General features: G+C 39.1%; 2 long non-coding RNA genes across 4 annotated transcripts in view; one reads left to right on the forward strand and one right to left on the reverse strand.

Moving 5' to 3' along the window:
* The window catches only part of LOC138119996 (uncharacterized), a 41,714-nt gene extending 25,621 nt beyond the window's left edge, over window positions 1-16,093 (reverse strand). The window contains exon 1 of the long non-coding RNA XR_011155694.1: window positions 16,014-16,093. This is a non-coding gene — a long non-coding RNA (uncharacterized lncRNA). The remainder of the gene's footprint in view (window positions 1-16,013) is intronic.
* A 3,693-nt stretch (window positions 16,094-19,786) lies between these two features.
* On the forward strand, window positions 19,787-22,652 carry LOC138116654 (uncharacterized). Of its 3 annotated transcripts, none has more exons than XR_011154275.1 (4): window positions 19,787-20,030; window positions 20,828-20,982; window positions 21,522-21,644; window positions 22,483-22,652. It is a non-coding gene; the product is annotated as an uncharacterized lncRNA (long non-coding RNA). The 3 variants fall into 3 exon arrangements; XR_011154273.1 differs by having other exon boundaries at window positions 19,789-20,030; window positions 21,522-21,591; XR_011154274.1 differs by having other exon boundaries at window positions 19,790-20,030; window positions 20,895-20,982; window positions 21,522-21,591.
* Window positions 22,653-25,087: the final 2,435 nt, after the last annotated feature.

Consider the following 25,087-nt stretch of genomic DNA (forward strand, 5'->3'; position numbering starts at 1 on the left):
TTTCCTAACCTGCAGCTTCATGTGTGAGATACATTAAGTTTCGTCTTCCTGTTCAGTTCTCAGGCTCAACAGTGCTCAGCAGGCAGCAGCAGTATATTTAGCAAGAGATCTTATCCATCACTGCTGAAAAAATGCTGGGTATTGACTGATGAATGGAAGATAAATCACAAGAGCACTGTCCATTCAGGCAGGGCTGAGTGACACTGACAGAGCCCTGCATGAAAGCTCATTTTGTGCCTGCCTGTACAATATGTGGTTTGTAGAGAGCATTGTTCTCCAATGATATCAATCCCTTCTTGGTGTGAAGCCCTCTCCCTTTATTTCCTTCAACAAAGGTGTCCAGTGTGTAAAACAGAAAATCCTCAAAGTGAAAAAATGTTATTATGACCTAAAATTCAAGTTCAGATGTAGACTGCCTTTCTTGTTTGCCACAAAGTAAACCAAGCGCAGCCATTTCTCATTTCTGACAAGATGAACTAAAAAGGGCAAAGGGACAAGAGCTGGAGGAAGGGGAATCCAGGAGGTGGGCTAAGAGCATGTCATGGAGTAGTAACCTGTCATCTACTCAATATTACCTCTCCCAACAATATATTCCTTGAAGTGGTCAAACCCCAGTATTGATCACTGATAAAGATATCTCCAAGCATCACTAGAGATGATAAGCACAAAAGGAAATGCTCTTTTCATTCCCTCTGCATAACGTTACCTATCCTGAGTCAATGTAACAAGATAAATCTTTTTGGTAGCCACGACAAGCCCATTTTCACTATGAACCCTGAAGATAAAATCTTCCATTCCTAAACAATTCTTAGCCAGAAAACCACTTTAGAAATTACATAGCCTGCCCCTGCTCAAGTTTTAACAACAGGTACTTAGGGTCAGCAACTAATAAGTGAGCTTTTACCTCACCAAGACCAGAAAAACAGCTCTAGAAGTCTGCTTAGCTGAAGGTTATATTGTTTACTCCTATGAATGCAAAAAAAGCCCAAGGCTGCTAAAGCAGGGTTACACGTTGAGTTCCGGGTTGTTGTCACAGACACCGGCTGAGAGGTGGAATCCCTCGTGTCCCCACAGCTCTCCTCAGCTGATGGCTGAGGGTTGCTTTGCTGACACAAGGCAGAAGAAGTGTGGGCTCAGGGTGACTTGACTGGGAATGCATTGTGCCACAGATGCCAGAAGAGAGGAGAACCTCCTTCAAAACTGGCAATACTCAATAAACATCACAGGATTGCCAGTTAGGCAAAAGACCTCTCAAAAATAGTTTTACCTGCTGTATTCAGCCTCCTGTCAAAATAATTTTTACACACAACTAACCTAAACCCAAACATGCCTTTTCTGATGAAGCTCTTTCCTTGCCAGAGTTCCGGTGACTGCGGGCAGCACTCCTGTGTATGCCTGAGCTAATAGAATTAGCATGAAGTATGCTGTGAATTCAGAACCTGCAAAGAGGCTGCAAGCTCAAGAGCTGAGTCAAATTCAGAAACACAGGAGCTGTTTGAGCTCAGTCATTTCAATAGTTTCCAATTTGAAGAGAAAGAGCACAGAGTTATCCTTAATTCAGCAGTTTCACAGGGCTCCTTTTCATGGTGGGCCATCAATCACAGCACCCAAAGTCACAGTATACTTTCTCTAGTTTGGTGTTTGCAATCTTTCACAGCAACTTAATAAAAACAAGAGGAAGACACAGATGCAAGAGATCTCACCTTCAGAAGACAGTTTCTTTCCTTTTGCTTTAAGTCTTCAAATTCTATAACTCACTTATGGATCTAGAAGTCATAGGTACCAGGTAGGGACAGTATACATTAGTCACATTTTACATTAAATACTAAGTACAATAAATAGTAATAATACTCCATCAAAACATTCCTTTTCATTCTCTGTCACCAAAGCTATAGTTTTGCTGAAGACTAACTTTGTAGGTAACTTTACTGATGGATAATTAGACCATTTGCTGTAAACCAGCTCCACCACAAAGTTTATGAACCAACTCCAACACTACAGTGCACATCTTTTATGTTACTTCTTCACTAACAAGATTAGCATGCTTCATAGCCAGGAATGATTAAAGTAAATCATTATATATTTGTTTCCATTTATGAGAACAAAACTTTTAGCTGTACCTCTAGGAGCCATCACCAGTTGGTGTTCATACCATGATTATGAAAAAGCCTTGGTACAGACAAGACAATCCAAGCACAGTTAACACACTGAAGAATGAAAGCACGGCAAAGGAGAGCATGAAAACAAGACACTGTCACTTTAACTCAAGTCAGACTTCTCAGAAAAGCCCCCATCTCAGACTTCAATGTCCACCAGACAAGTTAAATCCAAGCTGTCACTCAGAAGATGGGCCCCAACCAGCAACTACTCACCAAGTTTGTGCTTCACTCTCTCTTTGGTCACATTACACTGGTCAACCCTCCTAGAATAGGAAATAGTTACTCCACTGGCTACCTCCACAGCTTAATACCTTTGATGAAAAATAAAGCCAAACCCACAAAAAAGAGAACCATTAGCTAGAATAACATTTGAGCACAATTTTTACTTCAAGGGGCTCATGTGGGGAAAGTTCCAAGAGATAATTCTTTCACCCTTAGCTTGTTCCTAAGAACACATGAGGCTTCACTGAATTAATTTAAGGTGCATCTGAATAATACATTTATCTATGGCAGAAATATCTCTGTGTTAGAATGAAGGTTAAGTAACAGCCTTCACTGTGGAAATAAATGCCAATTGGTGTTGCCAGGCAGTTCTACATTGATTCTAGGCCATTCAAATTTATGTTGTCCTGGACAACTCAAATGCTTCATCAAAAAATGAAAATTCATGTATTCAACTCATGACCAACTATTGTAAACTTGCACATTAGGGTATATGGGTGGAAAGGAAATTAATTAGCTTTTGCGTGGAGAAAACAAAAGAGGGAATGGCCATGAATACTGTCAAGATAGACTTCAGTAAATCTTTTGACACGTCTCTCGTGTTCTCCTAGAGCAACTGGCTGCTCATGGCTTGGACAGATGTATATTTTGCTGAGTGAAAAACTGGCTGAATGGCCAGGCCCAGAGAGTGGTTGTAAGTGGAACCAAATACGGTTGACAGCAGGTCACTGGTGGGGTTCCCCAGGGCTCAGAGGATTTGGGCCAGTCCTGTTTAGTATTGATGATTTGGGTGAGGGGATCGAGTATGTCCTCAGTAAATTCACAGATGACACCAAGTGGTGGGTGTGTTGATCTGTGTGAGGGTAGGAAGGCTCTGAAAAGGGATCTGGATGGAATGAATCACAATATATACTCCAGTAGGACATGAAAGAAAGGGTTTTTTTAAAAAATGTGTGATTTGTCCCAGGGTTAGCTCAGTGCAAAGTTAACTCAGAGCATAAATACAAGTGTCAAACTCCACCTCAGTACACTGCACATGCCCAGAGTGAACACACAGGCATTCCCTGGACTTGAGACTTCAGCAAGGATAACTGCTGTACCAATTACAAGCTGCAGTCATATTACTTCTCTCTTCAATTAGCACCAGGGAAAATGTTGCTTTAGTTCAAGAAAACTTGATTTATTCTTTTTTCCATGTGAAATGCTAAGGAAGACAGTTTTGTGGTTGTAGGGCCACAGGAGAAAGTACAAGAACCTTGTTAACTTCTTGGGCAGGGACACAAATAAAATAGCAATATGAATGGAGAGATAGATATTGAACGAAGAGTTAGAAGATAAGAGTTTATACCCAAACCCAACCACAGCTTCATTCAAATGACCTTGAGAAGTGAATTCTCCTCTCTGTGCATCTGGCTCCTCATCTGCATAAGCAAACAACAATGCCGACTCCACTTCACAAAGTACTGGGAGATCAAGGCATTATTGGAAACCAATTTAACGTCTGTACCCAGGTGACACAACTCAGCTGGAATGAAATTTCCTCACGGAAGCAACTAAATTTACAGACTTTAAATCTAAATTTAATTAGATGACAAAACCGATTCCTCTTCTCCTAAAGTTCGAGGTGAATAAATTCAAAAATAGCAGCTGGTCAGGATGAGCTTTAGTCACACTTTTAGAAAAGGGAGGTTTTTAGAAATGTTATGGAAAAGTTCAGCAGCTGTATTCGCACTCACTTTGAATGTATCACACTAACTATATCATCGACAGTTTCCTGTGGCTTTTTAAACATAAGACAGGCAGAAATAACCTGATTTACATAATTACAATTATACACAGTAATTAGATTCCATCTTGTAGATATAATAGCTTCCCCAAACACAAAGGAAAAGAGCAGATCTGTAAATCTAATCCTTAAAAGAAAGCATTCTACAAAATAACAGTTAATGTTGCTATACATACCATAAGATTTAGAAACCTAACCAAATGCTATGTAAATACAAATATTCTATTTATTCTGCATGCTAATAATTCAGACACCCATTATTTTGTTGCAGTCCTCTAACAGAAGGTAATTTGCCTTTCTGTATAAGTGAAGACCCTGCAATCTACAATTTTCTTTCCTTAATCAATGTCAAACTTCGTAAAGATGCATCAGTGTGCCTGAATTCATCCAAGCTGCTTGCTGATGAAGTGAGTGTAGCTTCACAAATTCATAAAGACTACATGGACTGAAAGTTTCCATATAGTTTTTCAGCAAAACAAAAAAATTCCTAAAGATTCCACTTGCCCACTTTAGTCCAGAAAGAGTCTATAAGTACAACCTTATGATGCTGGAGTCTCAAAGTTTCTGAAATTCAAGCCTACAAATGACAGACTACAAACAATCTTCTTAAAAAACAAACGAGGAAACAAGCACACCCATTCTGAAGCCAATCAGTATTTTTTTGGTAGCAACAAGATACCTTATTCAGTGCACACTAAAGGTTGTTTTCAGCAATTTTTAGCTGTGAATTTTCACACTGTGAGTTCTCGGTTATAGATTCTGTTTTGTGCTACCCAAAGATGTAACAGATATTCAAAGATGTCTCCTCCCTGATCGGAGATTGTCACAACAGGAGAGAAGCTGGGAATAATGAGCAAATTACAAAGATAAACTTCACAGGCATACAGAAACATGAGGTTGGAAAGGAGCTCTGGAGGACTCGTACCTCCCACGTCCTGCTCAAGCAGAACCAACTTCAAACTTAGGTTGGGAAGATCAGTGTCCAATGTAACCAAGCTATTGAATTCTACAAGGATGGAGATTCTTCAGCTTCTTTGAGCTTGTTTCAGGGCTTCACCTTGCTCATAGCAAAGAATTTTCTCCTTTTTTTCAGCTGGAGTTTCCCTTGTGGCAGTCTGTAACTTGTTCCTTGTAGTCTTGCCTTGCACCTCATACATCACCTCCTTTACTACAGTACTTTTTTAAACTGTTGCTGAAATTAAATGAACCTCACTCAGTGTAAGCACCACAGTAGAAGGGGACCTCTAGAAAAAACAGACATTATGCAGATGAGCTGACCTTAGTGCAAAGATGCTTGTGCCTAGAGCAGGGGGAAAAGTACTCATAGCCCAATCCTGTTAAGAAATGAGGGATACTGAGATTAAGTGGAAATTAAGTCCTATTTCTAGATAGTCTGCTTTAAATACATAGCCAGCCTGGAAACATTTCCCTTGAATTTGGGAAAATTACTTTAAATACTCTAGATAAATTGCAGAGGATATTAATGTGGTCCTAGTTTTTTTTTTAATTTTAGTTTTGCAAGAGAAATTATTTTACGTAAACAAATCAATGCACTTGAAGAGAACAGGGAGATCCACATATGGAACCTACACCCAGGAAGGTTTGAAGAGGGTTTCAACTGACTCAAAGTATTTTTTCAAAGAGTAAAGACAGTTGTGTTCTCAGAAAACTTGGAACAATAAAATTACCATAGCAGTATTAAAAGGCAGATTGTCACTTATCTCCAGAAGAAGACGGAGTAAGTAAAGCCAGGCTGGGTTTAAACAGAGCACACGAATGATGCAAAATATTTTTCCATTTAAAATCACTTCAAATTAGAGCATCTGGCACTACATACACTAGAAAGGACCTAAAATATTACAGCTCTATTTTCTATTTTAATGGATAATTGGTAACACTAGATTACAGGATTTGCAGGTTCCAAGTGCTGTATTTTCATAGGGAAGAGCCTCCTTTCTTTCAGGCTTAATAAGCTTGGCCTATATCAGCTTTTCTCACATCAGTCCAAGTGTCACATTTGGGTTGGGGGAAGCTTGTTAGCAGTAATTACCAGCAGTAGGTTCTATTATTTGCCAAAGTAATTTTCCCTGCTAAGTACCACCAAAACTGCCTCAAGCCTTTAATTTTTTTTGCCTTCCTCCGCTTCCTTTTAAGCGGGTGCATTTTCCCATGATACTGCCCTGCCCGGAGCGGGCCGGGGCAGGGCGAGGCGCCAGGTATCAATGTGATCTTGAGAGATGGGGTCAGCCCCAGCGAAAGCCCTTCACAAACAGACCCTGAACCCTATTAGAGATGCAAATCCACTCTCTGAGTGAGGATTGTTTGGCGGTATAATGGAGCCTGAGGAATTCCTGGGCAGCCCGCTTTTCAGCGCCTCGGCTTTTGTCCGCGCCTTAGCAAATTTCTGCAGCCTGTTTAAACCCCAGCCATTGTCCCCATGGCTTCATTGATTTCTCTCCCTGCCATCAGCTCACAATAGGCTGATATGAACATCTTTGTTACTGCTTTTGTACTGTATATCAGAGTAATGTTTCAGCAGATTGAGGCCTAGCAGGAAGAATTAAACCTGTACTACACAGAGCATGATGAATTGCCGGATTTGCATATCATTTTAAAGGGTATTTCTGGTGATTCTTGCTGAATGGTGTTGTGTCTCGAAGGATGTAGTCAAGGGATGAAGTGACAGAAAAGGAAGTGATTTAGATATCCACTGACAGCTTAATACAAGATGGGGACAAATTGTGCTGATTCTCCCACTACATCCTTCCATGGTATTAAAGAGATAGGCGGAGGTGGATGCATCCAGATCCCATGGAACTGCCATGTCAGGCTGTGGTCTGTGGCCAGGAGAAAGAAGGGCACAGGAGATTTAACTTATTCAATAGCAGCTTGCTTTGAAACATCCTGAAGGTGCCAGGGCACACTACCCTGATGTTTTGATCCTACTGTTCTTGGCCAAGAGATAAACTGCTGATTGAGTCAGGTCCTGACATTACACAGGCAACATATTTCCAGGTCCTGACATGCTGTGCAGCACACTTCTAAGGAAATAGCTGTGCTCAATGTGAAACTGCACGACTTGAATCGGCATCATTCCACTCAACATCTTCTGCAGATTTAAAGCCTCCTTATAGGCTTAAGGGTTGTTCTTTTTCAAAATTTACTTCACATCCCAAAGCCAAAAAACTGTGTTTCTTTTTCTGTACCTTCTATCAATTGCACTTTGAAATAATATCTTTAAGGTTTTTTTTTTTTAATTTTGTCTGCACAAATCACTATCATTCTACATCTGTGTTGTTTATAATGGACTTAAGAATACTTCTTAGCAGAAGTAAACTCTGCTGTTTAAACTCATAAGGCTTGACAGTGTTTACATAGTTTACAAATGTGAACCTCAATCCACATATGGATCGTATTTTGTGCAATTGGCACTAAAACGATGCAATAAGAAGAGATAAGTAAATAAGTCTGTTAAATGGTGGAGGTAACAGTAGAAACAATAAGCAGTAATTTCAAAGTTTTCAAATCAGAAGAAAATTTATATTGACATCAAATCAAAGCAAAAGATATACGTGGGATGCAATTCTTTTCCAAACAGGGTAGGGCTAAATCTTACCCTCAAAAATCAGTCATATAAGCTTTCCCTCCCTATCATGCAAAGTACCCCAGATTGAAACACAGTGAAGAGATTTGGGGGAAAAAAATCAATAGCAAAGGCCAAAACAATGAGATTTTAAAGCAGCTTTTTATACTATTTCTTAACTGTGGGTATTTTTTTGTGTTAGAAATTAGTATTTCCAAAGAGCAGAACTTTTGTTCATTTCTGCCATCAACATCTGGTAACAACCAGATAGATTAAATAAAACAATCACCTGAAAGAGAACAATCATCTGGTGGAATGAGTCCAGAGGAGAGTCACTAAATTGATCACAGGGCTGAAACACCTATGAAGACAGGCTGAGAGAGTTGTTCAGTCCAAGAAGAAAAGGCTCTGGGGACACCTTATAGCAGCATTCCAGTGCCTAAAGGGGGCTGCGAGAGAGCTGGACAGAGACTTTTCACAAGGGCGTGGAGTGACTGGACAAAGGGGAACGGCCTTAAGCCGAAGGATGACATGTTTACATTAGATATTAGGAGGAAATTCTTTACTCTAAGGATGGTGAGGCACTGGAACAAGTTTCCCTGAGATGTTGTGGACTCTGCATTCCTGAAAGTGTTCGAGACCTGGCCAGATGGGGCTGTGGGTAACCTGGTCTAGTGGGAGGTTCCCTGCCCATGGCAGAGGGGTTGGAATGAAATGATCTTTAAGGTACCATCCAACCCAACCCATTCTATGATTCTGTGAAATTACTTGATACCATTACAGAGACAGGTATGTATGTAAAAGATTTCTTTGAACAAAAATGGCAGCGTTCTGAAATATGGATTACCACTGCTAAGAGTTACCTAGAAAGCAAAGACATCCATTTGAAATGTTATTGCAGCAGTACAGGACTTGCTGTAGACAGTAAGGGAATCAAGTTTGAAAGAACCAAGTGATAGGCAAAACAAGCTGTTTTCATGGACATGCTTGAATAAGTGCTGGAATGTTGTTATTTATCTCTGAGAGGGTCAGAAATCAGTGCAAGATAGACCCCAGCAGGAGCACTCCTTCAGACTTTTCCTTAACAAGTTGCAGCCTTATGTTAGATGGACCATTTCTACCATGAAAAACTATGAGCAGAAAATCCAGCACCCTTTGGCAATTGCTTACAAGATTAGATATTCATTCTGCCCTGATTCTTTTTCAAGAGATCCTTCACCATGAAACCTGGATTTCTGGCTAGGTATTTGCTGATTAATTCATTTCTAGTCATTCTTTCAAACTTTGCAGATATGTACATATCCCCTTTTCACTTGGAATGGAATAACTGAGAGGATTTATTTACAGTAAGAAGATATCAAAGCTGGCTACTGAAGTACAAACAAGGCTGGCAAGGCAAAGTGGATCAACACCCATCAAGGAAGTTATCAGCCATAATTACTTGACTCCCTTCCCTTGATCATCCATTGGTCACTCCAATTTCTTTATGGTTATTACATGCAGTAGGCAGTGCAAATTCAAAAACTACACTGAAAAATAAATTGAAATTATGCAAACAGTTCTCTTTGCCATATTCCTTCCATTTTTTTCCTGAACTATATGGAATATATAAACTTGAAAACAGCAATTCCTACTAAAGCCTTTTTTAAAATGGTTTTACATGTAACTTTGGCAAAGAGATGAACTGAGAAGCTGGATAAGCCTTTACATAGAACGGGATTGGTTCAGGCAGTTGTTATTCATTAATGCTGCATTTTGTTTTGCATTAACAATGCAAAACCTTCATGGTGGGTTTGTTTTGGCTTTTTTGAGAACAGACACCAGTCAACCATAATTGAATTAAAAGAAAAAACATCCACCCACCTGTCCCGCCCCGTACAATTGCAAGTTGTAGAAGCCAAGCTTGGTTCATTTCCCATCTTACTGGCAGAACTACCTGGCAAACAAGCTCACAAACAACTTCTTTCACACTTGTCAGAGAAACTAGTCCTGGACGTGCTTGTCATGAAACACAGTCTCAAGTAATTTCCAGAGTACTTTTATATTTATTTATTTGTTTATTTATTTAGGTAAATAGGTATTCTAATCAAACAGAGTTTATTACTCCATTGTGCCATAAATATTTCTCTGGTCTAGCCATAAGCTATCAAACAACATCTATCCCCCAGAAAGTCAAGAGTCAGCTTGTTTCACTTTCTTAACAGGACCTACTCAGTGAAAACTAAGTCACCTAATTACCTTTGGCAGTTTAATTTCTAAATATGAGACATACTTCTTCCAGGTAGCTTAATTGAAGTGACATTTCCTTCCTAACCTATTCCTGATACCCTGTTAAAGCTCCCAAATCATGATTATGTAGACCCCCCCTCATAAAATAGCTACTCCTCCCTGCTTAGCCCATTTTGACATCTGCTATTATCACCCCAGCCCTATGCTTCCTTTTTTCCCTCCCTATTCCAAATGTTCTCTATTAACACTATCTCCAGCATTGCAGGCTTTGACAAACTCACAGCACATTCTCCAAGGAATCTGGAATCCACATTTATTTAATTCCCAAAATATATATTAGAATTAAAGCCTGCACTCTTTTGAGTCACTTGAAGACAAAGCAAAAGTTGTCTCATACACAATTTCTATTTCTTTTCAAATTGTGTTAAAAGGTCAGTGATCTGTTCCTTACAGAAGGGAAAGACTGAATTACAGGAAAGTCCATTAAGCAAACAAAATCCCCAGCAAACCAGAACACTCTGGCAATGTGCATTTTGGTAAACTGAAACTATTTTGTGACAGAAGAGCTTATTGAAAAACCTTACAAGCCTGCAGGTGTATCTACATCTGTCAAATTCAGGCTCCCAAATACTGATCTAGATTTTGTTTCTGTGACCTGAGACCTGAAGCCTCTGGCTTTTGAAGGAAGAAAGGTGAAGAAAAGAAAAACTGAGCAAAATGTTAAATTCCAGCATTAAGAGCTACTCTGACTATCCAGCTCAATCTTTTGTACTTCCAGTGCTGAACTCAAAATAAGCAAACCCTGGTTTGTTTTTTTCCCCCGAATTTCTGGACTCCATGAATGAAAGGCCCTCTTCTCCTATTCTTTAGCATGAACTGTCATGTCCAAGGCAGATGTGAAGTATCCTCAATATGCCACAGTTTTTGGAGCTAATACCATGGAGATCCTCATTCATAGGTGTTCATTTAGGTTTTTTCCATGTGTTTTCTGGTGTTTTTTGGCTGCTCACTCTTGATGCTTGGTTGTCAATTTGTAATCTTCAGGATGTCAATGTTATACAAATCAAAGCTAGGAGAAGTTAATTTCACTCTTAATACCACAACAGCTTTGCTTAAGGTGCAGCCTTTTTCCAGAGATTCAGAGAGAAGTGACAGCCACAAATGATGCCTTAAGTTTTAACTTTTTTTTGAGCAAGTGTGAAATCTGCTGCAAAAACTATCCTGATACAAGGAGAAGAGTTGTGTTGGGAGCAACAAAGGCAGGGGATCTTCCTGGAGATTACTGGCAAATAGACTTTGCTGAGTTACCATGCAAAGAAGGATACAGGTGCCTACTGAGATTAGTTGACATCTTCAGTGGATGGCCTGAAGCTTATCCCTGTCACACTAACACAGCCAAGGAGGTGGTGAAAGTTTTGCTTAATCATATAATACCAAGGTTTGGGGTTCTTTTGGGTATGTCCTCGGACAGGGGACTCCATTTTGTTGCAAATGTGATTCAAGAAGTTAGCTGGATTTTGGGAATTGCTTGGGATCTGCACATACCATACAGATCCCAAGCAAGCAGTAAGGTGGAACGCATGAATGGCACCCTTAAGGCACAAATCAGCAAAATTTGTCAAGAGACATCCATGACCTGCGTTCAGGCCTTGCCTATAGCTTTACTGAGGATCCACATACAACCAAGGTGAGGGATAACATCAATCCATATGAAATACTGTATGGCAGGCCATATCAAATTCCACATGTTCCAGGTGAAATTCCTATGAGGAGGAAACTTGATTCACAGAGATATCTAATGGCTTTAGGTTCCACTTTGCAGAAGCTCCAGAATTACATCACGTTATCCAGACCCACAGGACTGGACACTCTTGCACATCCCTTCCCGCCTGGAGACTGGGTCTGTTAAGTGGTGGGACAGTGACCCTCTAAGGCCAAGTGGAGAGGACCATTCCAGATTTTGCTGACCACCCTCACCACAGTCAAAGTCACCCAGGATTCACTACTCCAGAGTTAAGAAGGCTTCTGCTCCTGAAACAACTGAGAAAACAGAGCCTGATACAAACGAAGATGATGCAGTTTAAATGATTTTTTTCCTGTGCTTATTATCTACACAGTTGGTAACCCTGACTCAGGTTTGGAACCAAAATTTGCATATGATTCTAGCTCAAAGGGTATCCAAAGACATTCATTTGGGTACAAAACTAACAATTGACACGTGAACTCAAGTGGAAAGATCAGCAAAATGTTTTAACGATTTGAGAACTAACTCAGATCTTACATTAGATAATATTCAAAGATAACACACTGAATTCTGATTATATCTTCCACATCCTAATTTCATGGTTACCAAACTGACCCTGGATTAAAGAATTGTTCATAGTTGTTGTAATTATAATTATTGTTTATATATATACTATTGTTAGATGTATACTGCTGTTAGACACACATTATTAGTAGATATTTAGAATATTTAGAATAGAGTCTCGACAAGGTAGAGGCCTTGTCAAGCATCTAAAGGGGGGAAATGATGCCTTAGGTTTTAACTTTTATATTTTTCAAATCCTGTACTGCTTTGTGTGTAACTCTGAGGTTTCTTGTAGCCTGTTAACTTCTGCTCTCTTGTGCCAGGTAGACATAACAAAGCCTCTCCAGGCCTGTCTTTCAAGGACACTCAGACCATCCTAGGCCCAAAAGGATAAACCAAAAGCCTCTAAAGGGGGGCAAGCAGAGGGGAATTACATCATTAAACTGAAGTTTTAATTGGAGAGTTAACCCTGCTATGCAAATGAACCAAACCTATAGAAGTGTGAAGAACTCGTGACCTGTTCTCCATCTTGGGGTCCATCCTGGCAGCGGCCTCTGGCTCCCCAGGGGTGCCTTTGAAGGCACTTCAAATAAATACTTCCCTTTATTCCCTTGCCCCTGTCTAGTCTCTGCTTTTAGGCAGACTCTCAAGGCATCACACACACAAGAAATGACAAAATATGCATCAAGGGGCAGGAAGGGATGACACAAACTCTCTTTTTCCATAAATCATGGGGATCAACAGAATGTAGTTATAACACCAGGAAACAGATCCCCTTAACTATATCAGCCCTTTGGACAAAGACAAACTTTGTCTCTGAAACCTCTCCTAATTTATTGTACAAACTACTCTTACAGGCTATCAACTGCTATCTTAAATAACTTTGGTTTCCCATCACCACTGCCCACCTGGAAAACACATCCATGCTTTCACTCACTCTTTAGACGATTAGAACACTTTTCCAAACTTTCAGCCTCCACTTGTTCACAATCATGGGATGCATTGTTTTAAGTATCACAAGACACCACATAACTGGAGGATAATAAAAAAGAAGTATAAAAAAAAAAAGGGAAACCCTGAAAAAGTGAAACAAAACAAAGTGCAGGCCACATTTTTGTCACTTAGAATACATTAGGCACTTCCTTCCAAAAACACATGTATAAACACAACTTCAGCTGAGATCCTGTAATGAGTCAGGGATCTGCCTTCCTTGTCCTAGGAGGATAAAGAAGTTGTAGGTGAGATCAGTCTGGGGGATGCACAGTTCAGCAGATGTGAACCTTTATACTTCTGCACATTTTCATTATTTAGTTATTAAGCAGTTCTCGCTTCTCTTCCTCAGGGAAACACAGGTTTTGAATGGTTTGTTACCACCCAACTTTAGCTCCTGATGGATTCTGTTGTCCCTCATGAAAAGGAGTAATCCTCAGCTCTCCATTTATATTCCTGGCTCCTTCAATATTTAAAAGGAGTTCCTATTCTTTATTCTGACTTAAAGAGTCATTCTCCACAATACTTCATTTCTCTAATGTTAAATCAAGGTGAAAATGCAGTGTTAGGAGCACTTCCAGATCTGGCATGAAAAGTAGAGGTCTAACTTATGGTCAGTCCTTTATGGCAGGGACAACCACAACTCCCTTGCTCCAAAGGTAGACATGCAACCCAAAATGCCATTGCACCAGAATTTTCTGCCCTTCTGTCCTGCCCAGTCTTTTACTTTATGCTTCCACATACAACGTAGCACCTGAACGAGCTGAAAGACACAGGCTGCTCATTTTGAGCTTTTCATTTTAAATAAATGGCAGTAGTGGGAGAACAACAGCTGACTGTAGGGAGTATGTGACTTTCCTCCATTTTAAATTGATTTAAATTTATCTGTGCTTTGGGACGAGTTTTTGAGAGTGGAGATAGGGTGCACTCAGGTTAAGGGACATGGGGACAACGTAAAGCGTACATGTTGAACATATACCATTCAGTAAAGGTCACAGATACACACAAAAGCAAAAATTAACCCCAAACTCCAAATAACTATCTTGCACTTTCAAGTTACAAGCCTTTTTGTCAAAAGCACTCTATAAAAGTTACATTTTGAATTTCAGCAGATATTGGAAGCTTAAGAGTGGGGACTCTGAACAACATGTAAACTAATTATTGATTTTCCCTCTTAAGATAGCAAGCTCATTCAAAGGAAAAGAGATAATCCTCTTAATGTTTTGCTCTAAGAACCTCTAGGAACACAGATAAAATAACTTTATAAATAGGTATCCATTGAGAATTTATTTACATTTCAGCAAAACAGGGCCTGATGGAGGGTCTGAGCAATGCTCTTCTAAAACCCGTTATTTGCTGAAGAACTGCTGCCCATACAGTTTTAAAATATTGCTGTATGAGCAAGATCTCACATGTTTTGTGACAAACTGTCTAGTATTTAAAACCAGTCGGTCCATTCACTTCAGTCAGGTTAATTCTAACGCCTTGAAAACACTCTTTTGTCACAGTAACACCTCATTGCTCCAGAGGTGGTTTGCTTGTAGCAGATGTTCAGCTCTGTTTACTAATCTAGGAGTGAATATATTTCAAGGACTGGAAGATATTCTTCCAATTTTTTTTGCCTTCTAAAAGCCATCTGTATTTTTTCATACCTCACCCATCACCTTCTCTGAGTTTTCTCTAATGTATATAATTACTGAAGCACTAAACCCTGTGTTTAGTGTTGCTCAGAATCAGAGACACTTATTCTTACATATCCTGTTCCTTCGGTCCTGACCGTGAACAAAATCAATAGTTTATTACAGGAACAATTTTTCATCTGTGCCACTTTCAAATTGCACCTCATAGTGCTCTAACATACAGAGATATTTCCTGCCACCTTCATTTATTAGTGAGGGAGTCTCAAAGTGGAGAGAAAAGGTTTAATGAAAGTAGTTTTCCACTTGCAAATGTCAGCTCACTGCTTATTTTCAGTGAAGTATCTCACAGTGTTTGTCAAAACAAAGAACTGAAGCCTGGCCTGATGGCACCACTTCATCATGGTGACACCACTTCAGATATACTCTAAACCACTGAATACCCACTGACTTTTCATGGTGTCAATAGAAGGCACAGAGAGGGGAGAAAAACAATGAAATAAATAAATTTTTTAAAAGTCCAAAACCACAAAAAAACCCTAGCAAAACCAACAGTTTACAGATGGCTTATCCTGGTTTGTTTAACACTGTATAAATCAAGTTGCAGTTGACAATAAGACTTCATGATTAGCTGCAAATGCAGTAATTTAACACGAGATAATGAAATAATCACTGTTTCTGACTGGTGACAGCACTTCTAGCAGTCAACTAACAGGTAACAAGTAGTCTGTACTTAGATATTTTCAGCAGTATCTAAGGAATCAGTAGTAAAACCTGAGTAACATGACAGACAAATAAACACGTTGCATCCTCCTTTGCTTCTCTTGGCTTTTCAATGAGACACCAGGGACTATATTTCCCTTTTCCCATTACCTCAATACTACAAGAGTGCAAGGAGTCATTTTCCCCATGGATCTCTTGTTCAAGTTACCCTTCTGCTCCATGAATTCAGAAGCAGACCAAGCCATATCTCATTCAAAAAAATGAAAATATCTGCCCAGAATAACAGTTCTGTTCTTTTAACAGGAAAGGGAACCTCCTACCAACATATTTTTTTTAAGAAAGAATTCTTTCAAAGGTGTAAAAAAGTGACACCTACCCTGTAGAGACCAAAATGAAACAATTTTTCAAGGTTCTTGGGAAGAAAGCACCTCTCTACCATTTTACCTTTCCTTCAAGAAATAAAGACCAAACAGCCAATCAAGCTGCAATTTCCTCCCCTGCACCTGAGGTGACTTTTCACTCACAAATAATTCTCCCTCTCTGATCAAATTAAGAACTTGCAATTGCTGATCTTTATGAATTAACCCTTCCCTTTTCAGCCATAGAATTTCTGAGCCCACTAAATTCTTTAATTAGATTGACAACTTGAGGGTGAGATCCACTTTAAGCCCACAAAAATTCACAGTAATATGCGCCAGTTGCCCAAGTTTTCATATTTGTAGCTAAAAAATGTAGTCCATTTTTTGTTGTTCAGGATAAGTCCTGATTTCTTACTGAAGATTCTATTAATAATTTATCAGACAATTGGGCAAAAAATTTATCATTTTGAGAGTCAAGTCAAAGTTTATCATGTCTGTAGCAGTTTTTAATAATTTCTTAATCCCTTATAAAGCCTTTATTAAAAAGAGTCTAAGCCAAAGGTGCATTAAATTATGTTTGCTAAGTTTGCTACACTGGATACTGGCTGCCCATCTTACATGGTTTTAATCCCCTTTGTCAAATAAAATCACGAAGATTTTTCTTTTAATAGAAAGGCATCTGACACTACCAGGAAAGCACTTCACACAGAACTTCTCAGCTGAATCGTTGCTTATTCCCTAACTGCTTAAGGTTTCAGTATTTACAAAAAAAAGTTCAGGAATACTACTGTCAGAAAAATATTTAAACAACAAACCATGTGGTCTTTCCTATCAGAGGATTTCCATGTTTATGCACAGTTATTTGTAAACTACCTCTGTCTTGCCAGCTTTACATCCATTCCCCAGTAGCGATTACAGAGAGGAAAAAGAAGCAGTGACTGAGAGCAGCACAAGCTCACAGGCATCTGGTAATTTATGTGTCATGTCTCCCCTCCTGAGCAGTGTTTATATTATCTTTCCAATTCGTTTTGCCCGGGCTCTTAAATTCTGTAGACTATGTGGGGCTAGAGATTATTCTGCTAGACAAAGTGAGTCAATTGGAAAACAAATAAAGAGGAGAATATCAAGTTAAAGAATGCAGAGATTAAGAGAGACAAGGTTACTAAGGCAAAAGGATGTCAAGGGAAGAATTATAGTCCCAGACAGCAGCTCCAAAGTAGTTCCTAAAACCTTCTGTTGTACTAAAAAAGTAACTCCCCACAGTTTGTAGCTCTGTAGAATGCAAAGGTATCATGCTCAAGACATGAGATTTATTTTGTCTGTAGGCTGAGAAGATAAAGGAGCAATTTAAATCTGTTTAAATACACAAGATGGGTGGGGGCAGAGTACGAAGCAGAGAGTACCAGCAATTTAAGGAGCAGGGTTACCATTCCACAGAAATTTGGTATGCACTCAGCCCAGTGGAATTCTCATCCCAGACACAGATAGCACATTCATCATCAGATTTCAAAGGTGCTCTTTCACTGTGCGTGGAACGTGTCAAAGTCATTACTGTAAAGAAGGCAGCAAATTGGTGAAAAAGAAACAAAGTATCTGAGTTATTCTGGACTTTACATGGCTACAACATGCAGATTTTCAGTTTTTACCTTTTCATATTATAACCTAGGGCATCACTAATGAAAAATAGATATCTTGACTTTTACTACAACTTGAGTCTTGATCTGTGCCATGCCTGTTCTGCAGGCTGGCATCCAACTCTGGATGCTACAAGGTGGAAATCTACAGCTTGTGGACAAAACCATGGTGACTCCTCGTCCAGCTAAGTAGAAAATATTGTTCATTTTCATTACTGGACAACTGTTATACATCTTATTCAATCAAACCTTCGGCTTGGATTAGAACACCTTGGTCTGTAGCATTTCATTTTGAAAAATCTATTAACATTGTTAATGCCTGCCTTTTCTTCTTTCCAGTCTTCTCTCTTTTAGGCAATTTATCAAGTATTATATACTGAGATAAAATTCATCTTCCAAAACAAATATTCCCCAAAAATCCAGCTTTTCCATTCCATGCTGCCCAGCAGTGGGGTTTGCTCTCAAGTCCTGCATTTGCTGGTGCTAAATTTCCCAAATGGAGTGTGTGGCCAAAACGTGTAAAACTTCCTAGTGGTTTACATCTGAATTTGTTCTATAGTACCTTTGGTGTGGGGTGTAGGGTGTCTTATAATCACACACTTTGATTTTTGGTAGCTTGTGTTCTTGACAAAACAGCACCTCCAGTGCAAAACCTGTAATACAAATACCGTCCTCTGAGCTTTTTCCTTCTCATCCTGAGGGAAATATTTTTTTATCCTCGTGGCACAGATTTTGTGTCATTTGACCACTTTGCAAGAATTCAACCACAATGCAGATAGAGTTCATTGATGCTCACGCTTTCAGCCCCATTGTGTGCCTTGCCAGCCCCCTAATGTCAGATGTTAAGGTCAGAGTTCAGCCGGTGTCTGGCTGCTGAGTGGTATTTTGTCCTCTGAACAAAACAATCGCCAGCAGGATCTCATGTACTCTGTATCCATCATGTTAGCACTTTTCCAGCATCCTTATCTCTGCCTCCAGGAAGCCGTGTTGATGATGTTCTTTCATTATCCCAAAGCAACTGTGGTGAAAGGTGAGCGAGTCCTTGATGAGGCTGAGCACACAAGGGGGCCCACGCTGAACAGATACACAGGATGCCGCACAATTTGCTAAGTAGGTTTGTGTCACGAGGCAATTATTCATTTAAAGCTGTCTGAAAACAATAGCCTAAGTATATTAGGAGGCTCATTTTTTACAGCTTTGCCAGGGATAGGGTCACATAGCCAGAGACTCTTGCAAAGCATTATTTTGGCAGCATGGACTCCGGGCTTCCTGTCCCTTACCAGCCTCTAAGGAATATTTAATGTTGGCAGGACCTTCCCTATCTATGTTAGTAGATTTTCCAGAGTCCTTCACATATGATTCTTCACAGAAGATGGAATTCCCCAGAATTAAACATTTGTCACCTCAGATGTATCATAATATCTGAGAATATCCTTTTATCTTGTCATACTGGGAAGGAGGCTGTAATCATGCACTCAAAAGATATTTTCTCATACTTGTTATTGGAAGGGACCTCTGATTTGGAGAAAGAAGTCTCTGAAGTACTAGGACTTTCATGGGAAGTACTGGAGCAAATCTGGTTGTTTGCTTTAACTGGTAAAAAGAGTTTGTCCCACTCTTTCCACCAAAAAAGACTCTTTTAGTATTGGGTTAGACAAACATATTTTTCACTCAACAAACTTAAAGTGTCCTTTTCTATGTTATTTTTTTTCTTTGCATTTCTCATTGTCTCACCATCTCCATATATACTATCTATCTCCTATACTCATCAACTCCTATCACAATCAACACCACATGCTATAAAAAATTTTATCATTACAACATACCTGAGGTGGGAAAGGGAGCATTGTTCCCTGTTATCTAGAGAAGAGATAGCAGTATGGATAGACAAAGTAGTGTTTTACAGAGGAGTGCTGAAGTCTGCAAACATAGAAGGGTTTGAACTTCAGTTTTAGGTCACTGGATCATTGAATTATTTTTCTCTCTACCATTTATTTCACGCAGTATTATAATTGTGCTGAATAGTGAATATAATCTGTTGAAAAGTATTTGAACCTTGATATTGTGCCCCAACCAAACCATTTTTAGTTATTTTTACCAGAGCAGTCAGAGTGGGACCAGGCTGGAATTACCCTCACCAGCTTCACCTGGCCTTTCCACCTTCAGCTGCAGCACATCAGCCCCAAGAGGGGTTTCAGCTCCAGTCTAAGGTTCCAGGAGAGAGGTGGGATAGGTTTATACTCGCTCTCTGTTCTTTGCTGACTTGTTGTTTGCATTTCCTGGACTAACTTGGCTGCTGATCACTGGATGGGTTTTGTTGCTGTCATCATCTTGGTGCTGCTTGCCTGGATCAGGAGCCCCACCTGTTAGAGCCCTCAGGAATTCATCAAGGACAGAAAGGTAAACTGTGCTGAATTGGGAAAGGAGAGGCTGAAAAACTAAATACCAAGGCAGCAAGGAACAGATAAAAGGGACTCTGCTGCACTGCATTAAAACCAATCCTATTATCAGAAAAGTGTGTGTGGAACTCATGGACAGAATAGAGAAACCAATCAAGCACTGTGAGATCTCAGGCACAGCAGTTGCAAAATGTGTATGGACTGTATCATGTAAAGGTTGTAGGATGTAGAAGTAGGTACAATGTGTAAGTAAGTAAAATGCATAAGTACTGTGTTATGTAGAAGTTGTAAAAAGTTTAAGTGAGAAAATATATAAGTAGTGATATATATGTCGTATAAGATAAGCAAGTGAAATGTATAAGTAGGTAGAATGTGTAAGTAGGGTATGATATCAAAGTTCTGAGATGTGTGAGCACAGGGGTATTTTAAACAAGATGCTTCTGTGTAATCAGATTGATTCATTGATCAGAAGAAATGAGTTCCTGCAATAGTCTGCCATAAAAATTATTGAATGCTTCCAGATTTTAGATAGATTTCAACTCAGAAGAGATCAGTGAAAGACCTGCTTAAAAATTCCCATAATACACTGAATCTTTTATATTTGAAACTTTCTAAAGGGTGTTCATAACCATGAGATGATAGAAATGTTATTGGAAGTGCATGTATATAGCACTGAAAATTTAGGAGCGTTTGGAACAAGTGTTTCATTTCTAGTCCCTGTCCTCTTCTGCCTCCTCTATAATTTAGGATTTTATCAGTCTGATTTTATAAACACATGCAACTTCATCTTGTGAACAGGGTTTCTTTCACTGTTGCTTTGAAATTTTGCCAACACCTCCCTTATAATGCCCCTGATAATCATCAGGTAGCACTGTCACTGTTACTGTCACACCTTCAGCACTTTGCAGGCGTTAAAATTTGGGAGACAGCGATCATTGGACTGAAATTTTCAGGTTAGTGCTATTGCTGTGGGAGGAGGGTCACAGCTTTCACACTGATTTTGGTGGATATGGAACCTAGTACAGAATACTGTAAGATAACCTGCAGTACTGTCAGCTGCTAACTACACACAAATGTAAGCATCTGAGATGGGCCCCTTTCAACTAAGTGAAGTTTGTGACAGGGGGAGTTAAATATTGTTGAGACTTCTAAAATAAAATTGTCTTCTAGTAATAGAATTTATTCTCTACAACTATAAAGCTAACTTCTAATTTTTTAAGTAAAAAAAATTAAAAGAACAATATAAATCTGAAGACAGGAAGCCCAGGGCTGGGGTTTGGTAATACCAAGAGACTCGTGCAGAAGTGATAGCCATGAGCTGAAACATGCCTTGTTTTGACTTCTAGAAGGAGAGGTCTGTGCCTTATCTCTGGAAACCCTGTAGGGATCTGTAGGTACCTTCTTTTTTTTTTTTTTTTTTTTTTTTTTTTTTTTTTTTTTTTTTTGCTTTTGAACCCCCTATCACAGGCTTAAGAGGAAATTGCTTTTTCAGATCCTATAAACAAATTCTGCTCGTGAAATCATGCACTCAAAAGCACCAGAAGACAGTCCTCCTCCCAAAGGTTAAATGAACTGCTTGAATAACATTCACAGACCTCAACAACTCAGTAAAGAGGTGTCTGGGACCTGGAAATTGTTCCCTCTTATATTCTGTGGCTCTGCAATAGGAGGGTGGGACTTTAATAGTATAACCAAGACATGGATGACTTACAGCCCTCTAGTCCTGCCTCTCAAAATCTCTCAAGTATTCATGATTAATTAATTGGCATATGCAGTTTGCTATGCAGCACAGGAAGAAAGCCTTAAGCATCACAGAAATTTATTTTGGAGTCTGGAGAGAAAAGAGAATGATTATCATCAGGTTTTGAGGTGCATTTGAGAGTCTAGTGAGGCTGGAGTGTTCAATTCTGGTTGCTGGTTTAGAAGAAGGAAGGACACTGTTGAGATTGATAAGGGCAACAAAATGATAGTAACTAATTCAAAAGCAACATGTCAGTGACTGAAGTTATAAGGAAGGGATTAACCTATAAGCAATTTAGGTGGAATGTGTTTTTCAGTACACAAAGGGTAACTGATACACAAGATGAAATAAATTGGCAAGGTCAGCATCAAATGAGCAGAGAAATCAAGAAGAAATGGGATAACACTTCTGAAAAACACAAAGTAAAACAATGCCCTGCACTGGGGGAAAGGCTCCATAACAACAACAGATCACATTCATTCTAAAAATTGCCAAACATAGGATAAAAGTACAAGGGAAAGGTACAGGGTGTCCTTGTTTTTCTGGGAAACACAAAATTACAGATTCAGATTACAAAGCCTTGTAACCAACCATCTGTGGATTGGGATACAATTTCTAGGCAGAGCAGGTGCTGACAGATATTAGGATTCTTTTTACTATTCTATATTACAGCACAGCAGAAGATGCTCATTGTTTTTCTTTTTCATTGCAGTGTCAGCCAACAATTGAGAGAAAAGTCTTGTGGAGAGAAAGGATGAGAAGGAAGCCACTTTTATAATACTGCAGAGAAATAGACTTTGGTATGAGCCATAAATGTCTTTTCACAGAATAGCAACCCCTTTAAATCTCAGACACCAAATAAAAGGCATCTCTGTCATTCTCTTTGGTAGTGATTAACATGTGGCATTGAATATAAAAGACACATTTCTATTAACGGAAGGTAAAGTGGACAATGTTTCTAAACACTATGGGGTAATCTAAGGATGAAAGCAATTTGTGGAAGTTGACTGTTAAAAAGGAAATGACAAAGATTTAGAAGAACAGAGAAAACACTCAAACTCCATTGAAAGAGACAAAATTTGTTTCAAAATATTCATATTGATTTATCTAAACAAAGAACATTTCTCCTCGTGCTACTCCAGCACTGTGATGTGACAGAGAACCTTAATGATTTCCAGAAAGAGCTGGGATTTGAAAAAAAATTCTGTGATGGTCCAAGTTTGAAAGAATAAGTTATATTACAGGGAACAGCATATGTCACAGGAATCACGGGAAACCAAGGCAATGCCAACATTTTGAATAAGATGTAAGAATTACATCTTTGGAAGAGCTTGCAATGTAGAGCAGAGGGAATGAGAACAGCAGAATCAGCCCAGAGGAATTCTTAGGAGAAGTGGGGTGTCCTAAAGCATGTCTTTCATGCTGTTTGATGTGAGAAAGCAGGACAATGTTGTTTAATTTTGAAGCAAACAAAGGTAAATGGATGCAAGTCAGGGTTTACTGCTGTGAGAAAAGCTCCTATTAAAGGTACAAACCCCAAACCTAAGTACAAAGTTACAAGAGGCAGTATTTGTAAAAAATAAAGAAAAAGGGAAGAATATTTACATTTTTATAAGGCCAACCCCAAAAAGTCTGCCCTGCCTGTTGCTTGCAGGAGCTTTCTGATGGCCATGAGGCAAAGAGCAAATGAGTATTGGAAAAGATGGCTGCTATATTTATGGCACAAGTGGAAAAATTAATAAAAAAGTAGAAAAACTAATAAAATTGCTACAAAGTGCAGCACAGCTAAAGAGGAGAAGTTACAGAGGAGAGGGGTAGCTTGGATGCATCAGCACTTGAGGCAAACAGCATAAAATTACACATGTTCAATTCTTACTTTGAGATGATCCTATTTCCTCAAACTGTCTCTTGGATTCTGATAAATACATGAAGTATTCTGCTGAAAAATAAAAAAAAATTAAAAATTCCACAGCATAAATATTATGGTTTACAGAGGGACTGCATCATTCTGCAGGAAAAAAACCCAAAACAGTAGAACATAATCATTTGCAGGAAAATCCAATAGGCCTGGGTTAAAGTTCATCCTGTAAAACACATCCATATATTGGAAATGGTATTTGGGGGACAGATGTTAAAAAAAGACAAGGTAAGAATGATGCTGGTCCCAGTATGCCTGTCTCTAGAGACAAATACAAGCCCAAATAATTTGCAAATATATGCTTGAGGTGATAAAAGAAATCAGTTGCTCCACATTTATGATCCTTTCTCTAAGTCTGTAATTGCAACAATTGCTTGTGCTAAAAGTGAGCAAGAATTTGTTGGGTTTATTTGCTGTTAAATTGAAAACTCTTTGGGGTTTTTTTGGCTGGTTTTGTTTTTTGGGGTTTTTTTTTGTGTTTCACTCTGCTTATACTTTCTGTATAATTGGCTAGAGAATGATCAAGACAGTTATTGTGTTATAAATGTGGGTTAGGTTGCCCAAAAGTTCCAGCTGAACAGAGAACACATCAAAGGTGAACAGGAGCAAAGAGAAGTGACTTTTCTAATGTCATAGGCCAGGTCAGGCACAGCAGCAGGAATAGCATCCTGCTCTTTGAGCCTTTAGCCTCACTCTGTACCTCCCACACTTCACTGCCTCAAAGGCAGAGCTTTTTACCCCTTTCTCTCAGATATGTCCATGTGCACATTTGGGCTTCACTTGAAACTTGTGGCTTTCAATGGAAGTTCTTATTCTGAAAGAATACAATTCTGTCAATGACATAGTGTGCCCCACATTGCTGTGTGTGCCATCACTCTGAGCTCATCAAGTCTTACTCCTGCTTTAAAAAAACTCAGTTGAAAAATATTGCCAGGACTGCTGCATGGTTTTCAAAATATTTTTGGAGTAGTCAAAACAGGAGAGTAAAAAAAAAAAATTACTATGAAGCAGATCAATAAAAAATGAAAAAATCCCTGGATTATCTCTAATGAAAACAGACATTCCATAGTGAAAAAAAATTAAAATAAAGATATCTCGAGCCAAATTAACAATGTTGAATTCTTCCAAGAATATCTGGCCCACATACATATAATAAAGATGAGGCACTGGAGCTGCGGTGAGTCACAATTCAGGGTGAGTGGATTTGGCAAACTTTGGGGGGCTTCAGACTGCTCAGAAAAAGAAAGTCGAGGGGAGGATGCTGAGATGGGTGGAGTTGAATTGGAACCAGCTAACAACATGGTGGGAAGGAAAGTAGCTGTCAAGACAAGGGAAAGGACCCAAGCATCCATGAAAATTAGAAATTAGTAGCTAATTGTAATAGACAAATGCCCAGGTC

The sequence above is a fragment of the Aphelocoma coerulescens genome, chromosome 1 (assembly GCF_041296385.1).
Source record: "Aphelocoma coerulescens isolate FSJ_1873_10779 chromosome 1, UR_Acoe_1.0, whole genome shotgun sequence".
Lineage (NCBI taxonomy): Eukaryota > Metazoa > Chordata > Aves > Passeriformes > Corvidae > Aphelocoma > Aphelocoma coerulescens.